This window comes from Suricata suricatta, chromosome 1 (assembly GCF_006229205.1).
Source record: "Suricata suricatta isolate VVHF042 chromosome 1, meerkat_22Aug2017_6uvM2_HiC, whole genome shotgun sequence".
Taxonomy (NCBI): domain Eukaryota; kingdom Metazoa; phylum Chordata; class Mammalia; order Carnivora; family Herpestidae; genus Suricata; species Suricata suricatta.
This window is the reverse complement of record NC_043700.1, coordinates 7,233-7,799: the sequence shown is the minus strand read 5'-3', so window position 1 is coordinate 7,799 and position 567 is coordinate 7,233.

Genomic DNA, 567 nt, shown 5'->3' with positions numbered 1-567 from the left:
AGGGTTTACCACATGCAGAGCCTGATTTGGGACTCATTCCCATGACCCTGGGATCATGACCTGAGCCAAGATCAAGAATCAGACTCTTAAACAACTGTGCCACCCAGGCACCCATAAAATAGTAATTCTTAATCTGTAGAGACTCTGAAGGGTCTATCCAGATGGAATGGATGGAGATTTGTGTGGTTCCACTTATATGTAGATTAAAAATAATTTTTTGGTGGATTTAGAAAAATCATACCTTACATTCCTGTAAATATACTTTCTCTTCCTCAGGTTTTCTTCAATGACATTTTCTTTTTTCTGGCTTACTTTATTGTAAGAATTCAGCATACGATACATACAACATGAAAAATGTGTACTAATCTGCTGTTGATGTGATTGGTAAGGCTTCTGTTCAGCAGTAGCTATTAGTGGTTAGGTTTCATGGAGATTGTGTGAGGAGTCAGTACCCTAAGCCTTGCCTGGTTAAAGAACATATCAATGTTGGTACTTATAACAGATAATCATTTTTGGAAGGACTAAAATTAAATGAGAATATTTAGCAGAAAAGCCCCCAAACCTACC